Source organism: Acomys minous (genome assembly GCF_964271855.1).
Source record: "Acomys minous genome assembly, chromosome: 5".
In the NCBI taxonomy this organism is placed as follows: domain Eukaryota; kingdom Metazoa; phylum Chordata; class Mammalia; order Rodentia; family Muridae; genus Acomys; species Acomys minous.
In genome coordinates this window covers 73,142,445-73,160,051 of record NC_140494.1, presented here as the reverse complement: position 1 = coordinate 73,160,051, position 17,607 = coordinate 73,142,445, and the positions used below count along the sequence as shown (strand labels likewise).

Sequence of the window (17,607 nt, the reverse complement as noted above, 5' to 3'; positions counted from 1 at the left end):
TTTTAACATATTCTGTCTAGATATATGTCAACTTGGCACAAGCTAGAATCATTTTGGAAGTGGGAACCCCAATTGAGAAAATATCCCCACAAGTTTGGTGTGTCAGCAAGCCTGTGGTGTGTTTTCTTAACTAATGATGTGAGTGGGCCCAGCCCATTGTGGGTAGGATCACTCTGGGCTGGTGGTCCTCAGTGGGGTGAGAAAGCCGGCTGAACAAGCCATGATAAGACAGTAAACAGCACTTGTCTACTCACTCCAACTGAGCAGCAGCTGTAGCCTTCCTGACCCTGGACATCCTTTGTAAACTTTGTATCCTTTGTAAACTTTGAAAACTCGTAAGGCAGAAAAGTAGCCAGGCCCCTCCCTATCTGAGGAGCTCTGGCTGGCCCAGCACGCAGACTTCCCTAAAGGCACTGTCAATTTATAATGGCTGTAATGGTCTTTCTCAGCTCCAACGAATTAGAGTGGCCAGGACTCACCCTACAAGAAAAAAAATCCCACCAATCCCTGAACAGAAAAACCCACCAATTCCTGTTCCCCCCCCCCCCCAAGCTCAGGACTTGAAATCCCACCAATCCTCATCTAGAAAGTTCTACCTCCTAAAATACCCCATATAATGCCTGTGTCTGTTCAGTTCCTTCCAGTTTCCACCCAAGCAGAGGCAGCCACCGTCCTAGGTTTCTCCCTCCCAAGAAATCTCCTAGGAGAGGTTTGTTGTGTGTTGTGACTTTGTGGTATTCCTTGACTCCTGGCTGCCGGGATACTTTTCCCTTCAGATCTACAACACTTACAGCACCCCTTCATGGCCTCTGCCTCAGCTCCTGCCTCTTAGTCCCTGCCGTGAGTGCCTACCTTGGCTTCCCTCAGTGAGGGTCTTACAAGCTTCCCAATGAAAACAACTTTTCTCCCCGAGCATTTTTGGTCATGGTGTTTCATTCCAGCAACAGAAATTATCAAAAAGAGACACTATTCTTGCTCCAGAAAAAATAAAAACAAACAAAAACACTTAGGGGGAAACACAGGAAGTCTGGCTTACGTTAGCTCAGGACTAATAAGGGTTTAGTCCCTCGTGCCAGGGATAGCATCCCAGAGTCCAAGGTGGTGGGACCACAAGGCTACAACTCTTCACATCTTGACAGAGACAGAGAGAAGGATCTCTGGCACTCATCTAGGTCTCTCTGTTTCCTCTCAGGACCTCTGGCATGGGATGATGCCCCTCCCATACCAAGGTGGATCTCTGTCCTCATTTAAACCTCTTTGCGAACACCTTCACACACACACACCTAGCGTGTGCTTCTCAGCTGACTTCAAATCCAGTCACACTGCCAGGAAAGACTAGCTGTTACAGCCACTGTGTCAGGAAATGCACACGACTCCACAGTGGGCTCTGTGGACATTAGTAGCAGTAGTGAGGCCACCAACATTTGTATTCATCTAGCTTCTAGGTTCTAGAATATCTTGTTTGGAAATATATTATTATTGCTTAGCATTTGCAACTTGATCCCCAGCACCACACACCACACACACACACACACACACACACACACACACACACACACTTAGATGATAGACAGAGAGAGAGAGAGATAATTGACGATGATAGATAAATAGATAGATGATTAATGATGGATGGATTATAGATAGAAATAATAGATACATAAACTAACACACAAATAAATAACCACTATGTGTGCATTTATCAACCATTCTATTAAAATTTACATAGAAAAACAATTTATTTTGTGTTCATCTGTGTTTCTTAATTTATTCAGATCAGCCTCTACTGCTCTATAATTTATAATTTTTTAAAAGAGAGAACTCTTTCCTGCCCTTTGCACCCTGGTCTCTGAATAAAGAGGAGAGGAGGTTCGCTAATCCTACAGGATGCCGTATCTTCCTTACTCAAGGGTTGGTACTCAGTGGAGGGCACAGAGCCCTACAGAAGAAAGCAAAATGGTAGCTCTCCTGCCCAGCATGGGGCTGCACCTCATTCTCCTCAGTGCTGAAAAAGCCAAATTCTTGTCACATCACTGCCCTTCTGCAAGCAAATTCAAATCACCATTCACCTTAAAGAGTGATGCTTTGCACATTTTAAAAGTCAATTCACCTTTGTTTTAACAGACAGAAGTCTTAGTCTTACAGAAAAACCTAGCAGACAATGTATTGTAATTTTTGTTTAGAGGAATATTCCAAGTCATCAATATCTCCACGTCATCAAATTCTCCAAGAAAACTGAAGATGGATGTGCATTATGAAAGCGTCACCACAGGTGTGCATAGCAGCTTGACTCATAATAGTCAAAACTGGAGTCCATTCTCGTGTCTGTCACCTAATGAACTGATAAACAAAATGTGAGACTGTACACATAATTCACTATGAAAAGAAATGAAATTGAGAGAGAGAGAAGTTTGTCACAAAGGGACACACACTGTACCACTCCCTCATATATATGATATGTTTAGAACAGGCAAACCTATAGTTAAGAGGTGGTTAGCACTAGAGCAAAGGGAGGATAATAAAATTGCTATCAGGTACAAGACTCAATTTTCTAATGATGAAACGCTCTGCAACTAGCTAGGCATAATGGAGGCACAACTTGATGAATACATTAAAAACCATTGAAATTCCACTCTGGAAAAATCAAAGATTTTTTTTTTATGTACTGAAATGAAGTCTTTCACCATGAGCTCTCATCCTCTCTGGAGGTGAAGGCAAGAATGCCAACCCTTGCCTAGGTATCCCGGGAGGCAGCTCCAACTCCAGCTATACTGATCTTTCATGTCCAGCTTTATGCATGGCAAGCCTATCCCTGGGTTAACAAATGTACACTGACATGATTCAGATTTGGAGTAGTACCGGGGCCATGGTCACAAATCCTTGAAAGGCAAATAATCCCTTTGAATTAATGGAGCTGTTAGAAAGAACCATTTCTTCCCAGTCCAAAAATTTCTCTTCTATTCCAGAGACCACATGACCTGGGCTCTCTGTGTCTGTTCTTAGTGCTTGAATGGGAAAAGAGCAGGAGAGAGGAAGAAGGTCGTGGACCTGGGCTCTTTTCAACATGGCATTCACTTTCCACTGAAGCTTAGCTTTCCCTGCAGAAGTACCAAGGCTTTTGTTGGGGGCTGGTCTGGTGCTAGGTATTCTAATGCTAATTACCAGCACTTGAGATCTGGTTACATCCCAGACAAACACATGATTACATTCACCAAGGGATGCTGTGTAACCTTGGTCCCCAATTATCCCTGATTGGTTAATAAAGTTGCTGACAGCATGGGCTGGGCAGAACAGAAGGAAGCAGAGTTTATGTTTCAGAACTTGGGGTCTCAGAGGACCATGAGGCAAGAGAGAAGGAAGGAAGAAGATGGAGAAAAACGCTATAACCTGATGGAGCAGATCCAGTCCAGACAGGATGACTTATGGAAAGAAACTTGGGGTGTTTAGCTGGGAGACAGCAAAATAACTTAAGGGTTTGATATCTGCCCAGCTCTAGTGCCTTAAAACTTATGAGATAAATTATAGTCTCTCTGTGTCAATTATTTTGGGAGTAAGCAGGGTGAAAGAAAAAAAATGTTGCTTTATTAATTTCTTGCTAAAGTTTCTTGTGTACTTTAAGCTCAATATTTGTTTCCCTTTTGAATAAACCTGTGATACAGAAATTTCTTCTAAATTGGAGCACAATGAGCAAAGACTCATTATGATTTAAAAAGTAGACAACTCACAAGTCTAAGAAAGTTCCTAAAAATCACCATATTCACAAAGTCCCTCACTCTCCAAGGTTACAAAAGCAGTAAGAGCTGTCAAGGAGGGAGAGGCTGTAACCTGTCAAGCTTTCAGCAAGTAATAAAGAGAGCTCCAGAGCTGCAGCTTTAATGAGTTGTCATCTGTGCTGAGGTGAGCTGTAGATGCAACTGTCTTTGAGTCACCCGTGCTCCTGTAAGTACCCACTCACTCAAGTTTCTATAAGAAACCCCAATAAATTCGTGGTTCACCAAGTTGGACTTTAGTATCATTGTTACTTTGGTCTGTGGTTGCTTCCCAATCTGTGGTAAGAAGATGTTCATAAGTCTCCTCTGGAATGGTATCATTCCGCAGAACCATTCTTTTCTGTCTCGTATGAAGAACTGGCATTATTTGCTGGATCCTAATGGAATAATAAACGAAACTTACTTGTTAGGAGCAGGAAGGTAACTGCTCATTATTTTAATTTAATCTTAGTGAAAGCTATTTTAAAAATCCATTAACAGAATATGTCCATAATCACACTACAGCAAAGATAGCCTTAGTTTCTTGTAAAAGAGAGACAAGAACAAATAACATATACCACGTGGACTCGTGTTGACAAGAAGAAGTACCCATCATGCTTCTATGGCCACTGTGGGGAGTGCTCTCCTCAGTTTCTTTGTTTTATACTCAGGCTGGTGTGAACTAACTACGCTTCCCACAAGCTTATGTATTTTAACACTTGATTTCCAGTTGGAAAAGCCATTTTGAATGCTATGAAACCTTTAGGAGGTGGAATTTTGCTGGAGGAAGCAAATCATTAGGAATGAGCTTCCAGTGTTTATAGCCTAGGCCCAACTTCTGGTCTCTCTGCTTTGTGAGTGCAGTAAAGTCAACCAGTTTTTAATTCTTCCAATCATGCCTTACCTGCCAGGATGGCATGAGGAGTCTTTCTTCTCGAACCATAAGCCAAAAAACGAACAATAAACAAAACCTATTTTCTTTTCTAAGTTGCTTTTTGTCAGCTCATCTCAGCAAAGTAACTGAGTCAAATCTAATAACCCTAGACAATTATTTATGAGCCTTTGCAGAGGCATACAATCTTCAAAGGTATCCATGGGCAGGCAGAATCAGAAGAGGGAATGAACTCAGGCCCCACAAGAAATTATATTCTAAGAATTGAGCTGCACGCCTAGCTCAAACTGGTATCTTATCAGACAGTCTACTATGTGCCACTTGATTCTGCCACTCTGTGTGTCTGGTGCTGGGGATTTGAATACAAAGCTGGTGCTCACTGGGCAGGTGTTCTACCATTGAGCTATGTCCCTAGCCTGAGATCTTTCTTTCCCCTTTGACTGTATTGGGATGGAACATTATGCATCCCAGGATGACCATAAACTTCCTATGTAAATGAGGGTGACTTTGAATTCTTGATCCCCATACTTTCTCCTCCTAAGTGCTGGGATTGTAGGCATGAGATCCCACATCCCCTTAGTAATCATTTAATAGGAAACATGTATTAGATGGATAATTATAGGGATAAGAATTTTTTTAAAGGCATTCTGGAGATAGCTCAGGCAGTAAAACACTTGTTAATGAATCATGAAGCTGAGATCCTGCTCCATTTAAAAATACTAGGCATAGTGTTTGTCCTAGTCTCCTTCCACTGCTGTGATGAAATGCTCTGACCAAAAGCAATTTTGAGGATAAAGGGGTTGATTGTGGCTTACAGTTCCAGATGGAGAGGGTCAGCTGTGTCCGGGAAGGCACGGTAACAGTCAGAGAAAGCGTGGAGGCAGGAGCAGGAAGCTGTCTGACCACATTTCCATCCGCAGATAGGAGGCAGAAAGAGAAAAAGAGCAGGAAGTGAGGGGAGGTGGTAAACCTTCAAAGCCTGTCCCTCAATGACGTACTTCCTCCAGCAAGGCTCCACCTTCTGAAGGCCGGATAACCCTCCAAGTAACAGCACAAATTGGGAGACCAGTTATCCAAATACATGAGCCTGTGGGGGAAGTTTTCTCACTCAATGGCACAAACCTATAATGCCAGCATGGAAGATGTAGAGACAGGTGGACAGCCACCTAACCTACCTGGCCAGTGACATACCATGTCTCCAAACAAGGTGGACAGCACCTGATGAGCAGCACCTGAAGCTGACCTCTGGGTTCCCGGAGCACACATTCACAAAAGCCAGATAAGATGCTGTCTGCATCTTCAACGACTTGCTTTTGACTCACATCCCCTGCCTTCTCATTAACTGTCTCCCTAGCTCTTTGTGCCAATTCTCAAAGATATGGTACGTCTTCTCTTTGAATAAAGTAGGTCTGCTAATGTCCCTCCCTCCCAGGGGCCTCCACAGGTAACTACAAAATACTGTGTCCCACAAGCAACCATCGAGGGAACACTGGGCTGGTGAAAATGTGCTATTTGGATCAATTTTGTGTAAATTTATTCTTTTAGAATCACACTGCAGACAGTTTAATAGTAGAGCAAAGTCCTGATGACTGTCTATAAGAGGAAGACTTATTCCAGCCTAGATAAACAACACTCCAAATCTAACGAATAAATTTACCCAAGCTGAGTTGTATAAGTTTGTTCCGAGTGTGGTTTACCCGGGGCTAAGCCAACAAGAGAGCAATTACAGAGAGCCCCACATGGTAATGTCACAGAGCCACACCAAAGCATTCTTAGGGGATGGAGGTAATGAGTGATTTTGGTAATGCTGTTCAATGTGTGTGCACATTACAATATAACCCACATCTTCCAAAGGCAGTTTGGGTGAATGCTTTTAATATTTATGCCTTTTATTTGCTAGCATGATGAAATTAATCCATGTAACGATAATTAGTCCACCAACCAGTCCAGCTGGTCAGTTATTGGGGGATCGAGGGGGGTCGCAACCTGTACATAAAGACATGGGCGGGAGAGAGACAGTAGCTCAAGCGAACAATTGCTTGTCAAGAGCTCGTTTATTAAAGGTAAGGGCAGGCTTTTTAAAACCTGCTTTAGTGAGGGCGGGGGTACGCAAGGAGAGTAGTGGAAAAGTACAAAATCTTCTGGGTTGAGCCCCGGGAACATTAGCAAGGGGAGGGGTCTTTCAGGTGAGACAAAGCAGGATGTCTCTGTGAATATCTTAGGATCAGATCGCTGTCTTCTCAGGACTAAGCCGGATGCCTTGCATACCTAATGAGTGGCCCAGCAGGATGTTTGCTGCAAATACTGAATGGGTGGGAGTCGGCCTCAGGCCTTTTGGTCCCTGGCATCCTCACCCCTTTTGTTTACTTTGGCCTGAGGGAGACCTTACAGCCCAGCGAATGACCTTTAGGAGGTCACCAGTCATTGTTACAGGATGGCGGTATATTTAAGAATCACTAATGTCCAATGTTTCAGGACAACAGTTATTCTGGACCGGCCAAATTCCCAAGGAGAGGGGGCCTCGCGATGGCCTGAGCCTGCTAGAGGATCGATGCTCAATCTTACCACGCCTATGGTCTGTCCTCCCACCAAGGACCGACCGACGTCTGATAACCGAGACTTATTCGATCGCTCCGTCTCTGACTTACCAGGCACTATCGCGGGTCAGGTCAAGGTGGGCTCAGGCCAAAAGATATAGGGGAGGGCTTGCACAGGTTTACCAAAGGCACCGAGGGCACAACCAGGCTCACCATCCAGCATTCTGCATCCTCGGGAACTGCAAAGGCCGCCCATAGGAACTGCAAAGGCCGCCCGTAGTTAACCGACTGAGGCGTAGGTGAAATCTCCTGGATGGAAATAGAAGTCTCATTTGAGTCCTCAGTCTCCAGGCTGCGGTAGTGAACCTGGATATTCTTGGTGGCAGCTTCAACCTGACTTTTAACAAACCCTGTAAGACGGTTTAAAGTCCATGGGCCAAAGGATAATAGAAGGAGAACACCAACGAGGGGCCCGAGCAGGGTGGGGAGAAGAGTAGTAAGCCAGGGGGAGGCAAGGTTAGGGTTGGGGAAATTCCCCCTTTCAGAAAAATTTAAAAATGAGTCGGGGTCATGAATAGTAAAACGGGGAAGAAGAATAACAAGGACACACCAGTCTTTGGAGGAAAGGAAGGTAGGGGCATAGACGATCGAGGTTAAACCAGAGGAACAAGCAAAATGGGTGTTATTTGGCGCGAGAATGTAGGGGAGGGAGAGGTCGGGAATGACAGTCTGGGCGCGAACGTCGCTGAGGGGAAGAGGTTGGGGGAGGGAGCATATGGGGACCCAGGAGGCAAGTACCTATGCCGGAAACAGGCTGGAGGGTAATGCGATTGTCGGGAGCTAAGCCGGTGAGGGTGGGGTAACATTAGTAAAGAGCAAGGTGGAAAGAAGAGCAATACCCTCGTAAAAGGGCGGGGAGGGGGAGAAACACATCCAACATTCAGGAAATGACAAGGAGGAGTCATTCTTTTTTTTTTTTTTTTTTTTTTTTTTTTTTTTTTTTTTTTTTTTAAGGCCCATATGGAGGCATTTGTCAACTGGGGAATGACATCAGCCGAAATGGGGGGGGGGGGGCCCAGGGGGAGGGTAGGTCGGAAGGGAGGGGGTGGGAGGGGAGGGAGGCATGGGGGTGGCGGGTTTAGGCGGGGGGGGGGGGGGCGGGTCAGGAGCAGGAACGGGAACAGGATGATGGAAAATATGATTAGGCCCAACCACTGCAGCGCCCTTACTGGGTACCTTTTTCAGGAGGTGTAACCAAAACGTAAGTCCAAAATCGTACTCTGATTTATAAACACGGAGGCCCCATTTAAATCCACGACCCGTCCAAATGGCACGTTTACCGGGCTCAGTGGAGCGAATGGTCAGGGGGTTGCACCAGCCATTGGTGACTGAACGAGCTACATTGCAAAGGTCTTTAAGGGTCCCAAGAAGAGGATGGCTTCCAGTACGTGTCGCCAGTGGTCTCACACCCCCAAGAGGCACAGTAAAAATCTTGGGCCCCACCACAGCGATGAGAGGGTCCCGGGAAAACATAGAGCCCTCCGGCCCAAGCAATCCCATCTTGGTGTAAGGTTTTGTGGAGCATGATGCGCTCCAGGTCATTACAGCAGCCAGGACTGGGACCACCAACCGAGCGAGAGAAAAAAAAATGTCTTCCACGCCCCAAGAAGAGGGGCCTCCCAGGGCCAGGGCACAGAGGTCAACCTGTAAATCGAGCCACTGGGGATTAATGCCCTGAGAGGAGGAGGAACTAACAATATCTCCCGCTTGGTTAATAATGACCCAGATAAAATTATAGATTGTATAAGGCTGAGGTTGGCGCAGGAATGCGGCGAGAATCACTTCAGGAAGGCAGAGGCAAAGGAGCGACGCGGTGAGTAGCAACATGATGAATCGGCGGTATCTTTTTTATCCTAAAAAAGAGCACAATTACATCTTTTCCTCAGGGGAGTTCCCTGGGAGAGGGGGGTTAAAAGGTTTGACTAGGCGCTCAGGTAACCAGCGCGCATTTTGTTCTTTCTGATCATAAATGCAGGCATGACCTTTGCCCCAAATAAGGACTGGGTCGGGTCCATGCCATCGGTGGGTCAGTGGATCCTTCCACAGAGCCTTGGCATAGGTGGAGGAGGTGGAGGAGTGCCAAAGGCGATCGGCCGCCGAATGGCCAAGATCATCCTTTTGTAGAAAATTTAGGACGAACAATGCATGATTGAGAAGCAGGCGAGGCCCTGCTGTAGAGGGATATAGGATTCCTTTGGAAAACTGTAATTTATTAAGCATTGTTTTAAGTGTCTGGTGGGCCCTCTCGACAATTCCTTGTCCTTGGGGATTGTAAGGTATCCCCGTAACATGTTTAATCTGCAGTTGGGCACAAAAGGACTTGAAGGCAGAGCTTGTATACCCAGGGCCGTTATCAGTCTTTAAGGTATAGGGTTTGGGGGCAACAGTAAGGCAATATAAAACATGATCAATAACATCTCTAGTAGCCTCTCCAGCGTGCGGAGAGGCGCAAATAAATCCACTAAAAGTATCTATAGACACATGAATATACTTAAGTTTCTTAAAAGAGGAGAAATGAGTAACATCCATTTGCCAGACCTGTCCAGGCATGAGGCCACGAGGGTTGACTCCCGTATGTGGCTCGGGAAGAAAGGTGACACATGCCTGGCATTCTTTAACAATAGCCCGGGCTTGTTCCCGAGTGATGGAGAACATGTGGCGGAGGCTTTGGGAATTAAGGTGGTGGAGGGCGTGAGCCTCCCTGGCCATAGCAACGGAGTCGCTGGCGGATGGAACGGCCAGCCCTGAAAGCAGGGGGCGCGTGGCTGAGTCCACCTGGGCATTAAGTGTAGTCAGAGGCCCTGGCAGGGTAGAGTGAGCGCGAATATGACCAACGAAAAAAGGCTGAGAGCGCAAAAGAATAAGCTGTTGGATACGGGAGAAGAGAGGAGAGGCATTAGTAGCAGGCTTAATACGAGGAACCGTCTCGAGGAGTGGAACAGAGGATGCTACATAGGCACTATCAGTATATAGATTAAAGGGAGTATGGGGAAGCAATGTAAAGGCGTGTGCAACAGCTTCCAGCTCAACAAGCTGAGCAGAGGTATGGGGGGTTTGTTTTTGCAGGATAGCTCCGTCCACAGAAAGGGCAGCAACCCCGGTAGAGGAGCCATCAGTAAAAACCAGGGAAGCTTGGGGGAGGGGTCTGGAGCGGGTGACTCTCGGGAAGATGACAGGTTGTCGCTGCAGGAATTGAATTAGTTTATCTGGGGGATAATGATTATCTAATAGGCCGCAAAAAGAAATACAGGAGACCGCCCAATCATCTGAATTTTGAAAAAGCCACCTTATTTGTGTGGCCGAGTAAGGCGTGATAATAGAGTGAGGGTCCCTTCCGAAAAGCCTGGTGGCCGCTTCCCGCCCCTGTCGAATGAGAGACGCAACCAGAGTAGGATAGGTAGGAAGGACCTTAGTGGAGGAGGAGGGGAGATGGAGCCAAAAGAGAGGGGTCCGTTGCCAGAGCAGTCCTGTGGGGGCAAAGAGGGAAGGAAAAATTATGAGCGCGAAAGGCTGGGTAGGGTCATAATAGGAGATGGACTGGTGGAAGATGGCGTCTTCGACCTTTTGTAGGGCCACTGAAGCTTCAGCAGTGAGACTGCGTGGTGAAGAAGGGTCAGAGTTGCCTTTTAAAATATCAAAAAGGGGTTTAAGCTCTCCAGTAGTGAGCTTAAGGTAGGGGCGCAGCCAGTTTATGTCCCCCAAAAGCTGCTGGAAGTCATGAAGTGTTTTAAGGGTGTCTCGGCGGAGCTGGACCTTTTGGGTCCTGACTGAAGAGGTCCCAAGTTCGTAGCCCAGAAAAAGAAAAGGGGGGTGTAGTTGTATTTTGTCTGGGGCAATTTTAAGTCCCAGATGACCCAAACTCTTAACAAGTTCCTGGGTGACGAGAGAGAGCTCAGCCGTGTTAGGGCCAGCAAGTAAGATGTCATCCATATAATGAATAATATATAAATGTGGGTACCTAAGGCGTAGCGGGTCGATGGCCTGGGCTACATATTTTTGACAAAGAGTGGGACTGTTGGCCATGCCCTGAGGAAGTACCCGCCATTGAAATCTGGGTGAGGGCCCAACATGATTAACAACAGGGAGGCTAAAGGCAAAACGTTTGGAATCGTCAGGGTGTAGGGGAATGCAAAAGAAGCAATCTTTAAGGTCGAGAACAAGTTTATGAAATCCTTTAGGGATAGCTACAGGAGAGGGGAGACCAGGCTGCAGAGCTCCCATGGGCATCATGGTCTTGTTAATTTCCCTGAGGTCCTGGAGGAGTCGCCAGGCACCATTCTTTTTTTGGATGACAAAAATGGGGGTGTTCCAGGGGGAAGTAGAGGGCTCAACATGGCCTGCATCAAGTTGCTCCTGCACCAGCCTTGAGGCTGCGGCCAGTTTACGGGAAGGAAGGGGCCACTGATCGATCCAGACAGGAGAATCAGTTCTCCAAGTAATTTTATCGGCCTGGAGTGCAGGGGGAGAAGTGGCCCTTATAAAAAATTTTGTTCATATCCCAGCCCTTGGCGACTAATCCTAGGCATAGGGACAATGGGCTCGAGACGCCCCTGTCCCAGCTTGCCGAGGCCCTGGCCTGGCAAATAGCCTTGATCCAAAAGCTGATGCGTGACAGGAGAGGAGGGGCTATAGATAAAGACCCCCATCTGAGAGAGTATGTCCCGGCCCCACAGATTAACGGGTAACCCTGGGACAATGAACGGTTGCACCGTCCCTGTCTGGCCATCAGGGTCAGTCCAGCGAAGGACCTTAGAACTTTGAAGGGTATTGGTAGATATTCCGATGCCCTGAAGGTGAGTAAGGGAGGGCTGACAGGGCCAAGACGAGGGCCAAGAAGATTGGGACAGGACCGTCGAATCTGCCCCGGAATCAATGATGCCTTCAAAGGGGCGGCCATCAAGCCTTAGTGTAAGATGGGGTCTATCAGAAGTTAAGCGTTGGACCCAAAAAGCGGAGGGGGGCAGGGAGGGAGTCGGGGTGGCGGGAGGAGAGACAACAGAGTCAGCCAGGGTTAACGGAAGGGCCCAGGCCAGAATCTGACCAGGAGAGATGGAGAGAGGGCCCTGGGTAGCGGCGGCAAGGAGGAGCGTAGGAGAAGGGAGCGGGTGTTTTAAAACGAGGGGATAGATGAGTAGCCCGATAAGGGCAGAAGAGGCACGGCCGAGGACCAGGAGGGGAAGAGGGGGAGGGTTTCCAAAGAGGGCGACAGGCAAGGACAAGGTTCCATCCTCGGGCGTCAGTATTGTAGAGGTGGTGGCACGGAAGTCCAATCCTGTGGGGGAGGGCAAGGGGCCGCCGCTGGAATGGGAGGAGGTTGGGTTTGGGAGGTGGGGTAGGAGGTCTGTGGATGGAAGCGGGTCTGTAAATTGGGGGGAGCCTGTGACACCGGTCCCGACGCAGGCTGGAATTGGATAGGGTGAGGGGCCCGGGACTGGCCCCCAGAGGAGTTTCCCGAACGCGGGGGGAGAGGGTTACCCATGGCATCAACAGTGGAACGGCAGGTGTTCGCCCAATGACGACCTCTACGGCAACGAGGGCAGAGCGTAGTAGGGGGGGGCCGGGCCACAGGTCCCCGGGATCCAGTGGGTGGCGGAACGACCGGCGGCTGTCCAGCCTGTGAGGGTGGGCGGTTACGCTCATTTGGGCAGGCGCGGGCAAAATGTCCCGGTTGGCCGCACCGGTAACAGGAGGCCCCGCTAGGGAGGGCTCCGACGGCCATAATGGCCTTGGTAAACTTATCAGTTAGGGGATCAACCTCTCGGCAAAGCTGAATCATCTCATCAAGATCCCTGCCCTTATATTTGTGTCTAAGAACTGCCTTACAGGCTGAGTTGGCATTTTCAAAGGCCAATTGTGTAAGAAATTTACTGTCTGTCTGGCCAGGACCAAGGGATCTTTCTGAAGCCTCCAGGAGGCGCGCAGCGAAGTCGCTGAAGGGCTCCTGAGGTCCCTGAAGAATCTTGGTAATAGGGGACAGGGCGGAGCCCGTGGAAGCAATAGTTCTCCAAGCAGCGAGAGCGGCAGAACTAGAATGTGAAAGTAAGGAAAAGGGGAGTGCACGCTGTTTTTCGTCAGTGGCATATTTGCCCTGGCCAAGGAGTTTGTCAAGAGACCATTCACGGGTATCGCGATGTCCCTGCTGTACGTTTTTTCGGATAAGGTCACGGCAACGATCAGCCCAGTCCGCCCTCCAAGAAAGGAACTGTCCTCGAGTGAGGACAGTCTGTGCAGTGGTGATCCACTCGTTGGGCGTTAGATGACCTCCATCTGCCAAATCATCAAGGAGGGAGAGTGTGAACGGCGCATTAGGTCCGTAACTACGGACAGCCGTGTTAAGTTTTTCTAGCTTTTTAAATTTGAGTTTATGATAAGCAGTGGGGGTAGGGTCAGGAGCCGTTCCACCACCTTTCTGTTCTCCCTCCGAACCTGAGGAATCATGCTCACTATCAGAATCTACAAGGGCCGCGGACGACTGGGAGGGTGTAGGGGCAGGTGGGTCTCCCAAAGCAGCGCCTGAATCAATGGCCTCAGTTTTCGCCCCGCTCAGGGCGGGCTGGCTCTGGGAACGGGTGACAGGGAAAATAAACGGAGCTGTGGAGGAAATGCGCGTTGTTAAAAGCGAAAGCCGTTGTTGAAGCTGAAGAATCTTCGTCGCATGGGAGATCTGGTGTTGGAGATGGGCCTCCGTTTGGCAAAAGCAGTTTGGGAGGGAACAAGGTGGCGGGAGCCGGGAGGCAGGGTAGGGCTTAGTAAGGGGAGGGGGAAGAGTGAGCAAGGTAGAGGAGGGAAAGGTTGGCGCCGCGCGGAGGAGGCCATCATCGGAATGATGTCGAGCAGCCTCCTCCTCAAGGGTGGCAGTGTTGGACTCTAACACCCAACTCGGGAAGGGGGGTCGCCGTGAGAGACCACGCGAGGCACAACACACTGATGCAAAAGCAAAGGTTTATTGTTTTTACTGACGCGCCAGGGTCCCTTCAGCCTCGGGAGGTGAAGGACCCCGAGTAGCTGTTACAGACTAGTTTTTAAGGGCAAAAACCACAAAGCACGTGGGGTTCCTTATCAAGCTTAAACCATATGGACATTGGCAGTGGGAGACTTCTTGTGGGGACTTGGGTGTGGGTCCCTAGGGCGGTTACTAGAAACCATATGGGACTTCTGATATCGGGAGCTCGCATGTAGCTATTCTGGGAACTAGGGTGGGACTCTGAGGCTAGTAGTAACGAGAACTGGGAGAAGCCTCTGGGCAGGGCAAGCAAGCGTCTTACATTTTATAATTTTATAATTTCTCATTCCCTCCTTTTTTTTTTTATCTGGCCTCAATCTTGAGGCTCTTGTTTAAGGGCTTGGTACTGTTGGGTCAGGATTAAGGCCTGAGTGACATTAAGTCGATCTCTGATAAAAGCCATTAGGCGGTTTAAGAGGCAAGGGCCAAAGGTGAGTATAAGCAGGAGCAGGATCAGGGGCCCAATAATAGACGATATCAGGGTAGAGTACCAAGGGGACTGACTGTACCATGTTTCAAACCATCCCTGGTTGGCCTCCCGTTCTCGTTGCCGCCTGTCAAGGCGCTCTCGGAGCTTAGTCATGGAATCTCTAACTACCCCAGAATGATCCACATAAAAACAACACTGTTCTTTTAAAGCTGCACATAAACCTCCTTCTTTGAGAAACACAAGTTCTAGCCCTCTTCTATTTTGTAGGACCACCTCAGATAGTGATGTGAGGGACTCTTCTAACTTGGTGATGGACTGCTCTATGGCACGGAGGTCCTCGTCTATAGCTGTTCTAAGCATATTGAATTGTTGGGTCCCTTGTATTAAGGCTGCTGTCCCTGTCCCCACCCCTGCTGCAACCCCCAAGCTTAACATGACAGCCAGAGTCAGAGTGACTGGCTCTCTCCGAAAACGGGAAGGACGTGTGTCCTCATAGTTGGCTTCAAAAGCCTGGGCAGTCTGATAGTAAATCCTGGGGACAAGCTGGACTAGCACACAATAGTGGGTTGCAGCAAATATGGCAGTGGAGACACAAGGGGTGAGTCCAGTGTTGCAGGCCCACCATAGGTTAGAGGGAGGAGTAAGGAAGTAGTTACTGGTGGTGGTAGTTATGGAGAAGGTAAGATTACAGAGGTGTTGGTGGCTAGGAGGAACAGTGCCTAGGCAGGTCCCCTGACCTGAAACTTCCGTCAGGGTGAGCTTTTTGTGCTGACCCCAGTCACAGGAGGAATGATTACTTGTGTTAGAGAAAGTGGCTGAGGTAGCAATTCCCTCATAATAAGGTGGGCTTGGGGTGATGCAGAGCCAACAGGACTGGGTTGCTTGGGGGTTGGTGGTGTTGAGGGCTTGGAAAGCCCCCTTAACCAGATTAAAGAGCCGATCTCCAGTCTTGGGTAAGGGTGGCTCTGTGTTTGGGGTAGTGGGTGGAGGAGTTGGGGCAATAGTCGGGAGCCTGGGGCGTGGGGGTTGTACTCCAGTGTCAGCAAGGACGGGGTTGGGGCCTATAGACATTTTTAGGGGTTTTTCTAATTTTAATCTAATGGAGAAAGTAAGTCCTGGGTCAGTGCCTTCTACATAAAATCTTAAGCCCCACTGTCGCCCTGTTACCCAATCTGAATACTTTTTTCCTTTTTCTGTAAATTTTATAACTATGGGATTACATTGGCTATTGTGATTGCAAGTAGCCTGGGAGCTAGGAAGATAGCGTCCCCGCTGAGGGCATTTAGTAGTGCCAGAGTGGTTGCGGGATACAGTTATTAAGTCCCATGTCGAGGAGGGCTTCCAATAGACAGAGCCTGACGTTTCACACCCCCAGGCAGCACAATAAGAGCTTTCCAGCCCTCCGCATCGGTGGGCTTCTGATCTTGATCTACCATCTCGAGGACAAACATAAAAAGGAGCCAGTCGTAACTGGCATCTTGACCAGGGCCTGGCACAACCTAAGGCTGCTGTTCTTTGGTAATGAGTGGCTTCAGAAAGAATGGGTAACTCTTTATAACTTCTCTCTGGGATATCCCAAGTATCTAAGCCAGCAATTAAGAGGCACAAGTCTAGGGTTAGATCAGGCCACCAGGTATGGGGGGGGGCTTCTCGGGATATTGACCAGACCACATCCCCCAGTTGGGATCGGACCTGCCAAGTGAGTTTCATGGGCTGATGGGGATTGAGGTAGGCCACTGTCCCTAGGGCCAGCATGAGGAAGAGCACAGTTAAAGACCAGATCTGGTGAGTCTTATCTTTAGAGGATCTCCGGAGCGGTGTAGGCGCCATTGGGAGCGTTGCTCGGGGTCTGGAGGAGGAGAAGGAGCGGCCTTGGCGTGGGAGGCGTGTACCCAAGCTGCAATTCCATCTACTTTGAGAGCGGTGGGTGTGGTCAGGAGGACTGTATAGGGTCCCTTCCACCGAGGCTCGAGTCCTTGGGACCGGTGTCGTCGAATGTAGACTGAGTCACCGACGTGGAAAGGATGTCCTGTCTGGTTGTGGCCAGGCTTGTAGATCTCAGCAAGGGGGGCCCAAACTTGGGCCTGTACTGCTTGTAGTCCTTTTAGGCGAGCCTGCAAATCAGTTTTGGAAGCAGAGGGCTGATAAGAATTGAGCATAGTAGACAGAGGAGGTGGCCCTCCATATAAAATCTCATATGGAGTCAAATTAAAACGAGAAGGGGTGTTTCTGGCCCTAAACAGGGCCAGAGGTAGGAGGCGTCTCCAGTCTTTTAAGCCAGTCTCTATGGTCAATTTAGTTAAGGCCTCTTTTAGGGTTCTATTCATCCTTTCTACCTGTCCTGAACTTTGGGGTCTATAAGCACAATGTAATTTCCAATCAGTCCCCAGGATCTTGGCCAATCCCTGACTTACCTGGGAGATGAAGGCTGGCCCATTGTCTGACCCAATTACCTTAGGGAGTCCAAACCGAGGAAAGATGTCTTCTAGGATAGCCTTGGTTACTGTTTGTGCTGTTTCCCGTCGGGTTGGGAAAGCTTCTACCCATCCTGAAAAAGTGTCTATGAAGACCAATAAGTATCGATAACCCGCAGCTGGGGGCTTTACCTCAGTGAAGTCAACTTCCCAGTAAGTTCCTGGTCTGTCCCCACGGACCCTGGTTCCTTCTGGGGCTTGGCTTTTTCCAGCGTTGACTTGCTGGCAGGCTTGGCAATTGGCTACAGTTTTGTCAATCAGGGCATTGGCTCCAGGGATGATGAACTCTGTTTTGTCCAGGATCTGTCGAAGCTTTTTTGATCTTAGGTGGGTCCAGGCATGCATCTGTTGGATCATGGCAGTTGCCTCTTTGGCTGGTAGCACAGTCTTGCCATTTTTGATCCACTGTTGGAGTTTTGAGTCTAATGAGGCCCCTAAGGCCTGAGCCTTGGCTTGGTCTTCTGA

At 48.5% G+C, this 17,607-nt stretch overlaps 1 long non-coding RNA gene across 2 annotated transcripts in view; it reads right to left on the bottom strand.

Annotated features, from left to right (window-relative positions):
- Positions 1-3,930: 3,930 nt before the first annotated feature.
- The window catches only part of LOC311598192, a 29,659-nt gene continuing 15,982 nt past the window's right edge, over positions 3,931-17,607 (bottom strand). Inside the window, exons 3-4 of one of the 2 annotated variants that reach the window (XR_014779513.1) lie at positions 5,454-5,536; positions 3,931-4,144 (exon numbers count right to left, since the gene is read on the bottom strand). This is a non-coding gene — a long non-coding RNA (uncharacterized lncRNA). The remainder of the gene's footprint in view (positions 4,145-5,453; positions 5,537-17,607) is intronic. The other variant, XR_014779514.1, reaches the window with a different exon arrangement.